The 1002-nt window shown below is 39.2% G+C and overlaps 1 pseudogene; it reads left to right on the top strand.

The window, feature by feature from the left end:
- LOC102861142 overlaps window positions 1-1002 on the top strand; it is a 25896-nt pseudogene that overhangs the window by 24139 nt on the left and 755 nt on the right.

Genomic DNA, 1002 nt, shown 5'->3' with positions numbered 1-1002 from the left:
CTTTGATCTCTAGTGTTAGACAAGAGTATTGAATATATCATGGACTGCTAAGAAAATGAATGGGTTTGTCCTGGAGAGGGTGAAGCCAGGCTGCTCCTTGGAGGCAAGTATTCTGAAGCTTCATATGACATACTTTGGACATGTTGCAAGAAGGGACCAGTCCTTGGTGAGGGACGTCATGCTTGGTAAGGTGGAGGGACAGTGCAGGAGAGGAAGGCCCTCGATGAGATGGATTGATTCAGTGACTGGTATAATGGGAGTAGGTGTGTCAGAGATGGTGAGATTGGCACAGAATAGGGCAGAGTTTAGGGCTGTAGTACATAGGTGACTCGATGGCACTTAACAATAACAATTTAACAAAATGGTTATTTTTAAACAAATAGATCATATTTGTTAATGTATGTATGTGTGCCTAGTTTTATACAAATGTGTGTGTATGTGTGTATCTGTGTTTGTGTATGTCTATATATATATATATGTATATATAGAGAGAGAGAGCTACCCCGACCAAACCCACTGCTAAGACTAAGGTGCTGTGAATTCATTCCAACTCATGGAGATTATCCATCAGGCTGCCAAGATTATAAGTCCAAGCCTATAGTGAACTGTCTTCGCTTTCTTCCGCAGAGAAGCTAGTAAGTTTGAACCAGATGTACCAGCAGCTGAATTTATAGCACATTGTTTGTGTTTTAGTGAGTGTACAAAGGCATTTCACTATGTGGATCATAACAAATTGTGGCTAACATTGAGAAGAATGGGAATCTCCAAACACTTGATTGTGCCCATGAGAAATCAAACCTAGATTAAAGAAGGTGTTGTCTGTAAGAACAAAGGAATGCTACATGTCAAAATCCAGACAGGAAGGTTGTATCTTTTTTTCATATCTTTTCAATCTATGTGTTGAGCAGATTGTTCAAAATGCTGGAATTTATGAAGAAGATGTGGCATCAGGATTGGAATATTCATTAACTACCTGTGTTTTGCAGATAATACAACCTTGTT

This window comes from Elephantulus edwardii, unplaced genomic scaffold (genome assembly GCF_000299155.1).
Source record: "Elephantulus edwardii isolate Elephantulus edwardi_28Jun2011 unplaced genomic scaffold, EleEdw1.0 scaffold00242, whole genome shotgun sequence".
In the NCBI taxonomy this organism is placed as follows: Eukaryota; Metazoa; Chordata; class Mammalia; order Macroscelidea; family Macroscelididae; genus Elephantulus; species Elephantulus edwardii.
The sequence above is the reverse complement of the archived record's forward strand: the minus strand, read 5'-3'. Positions and strand labels throughout refer to the sequence as shown.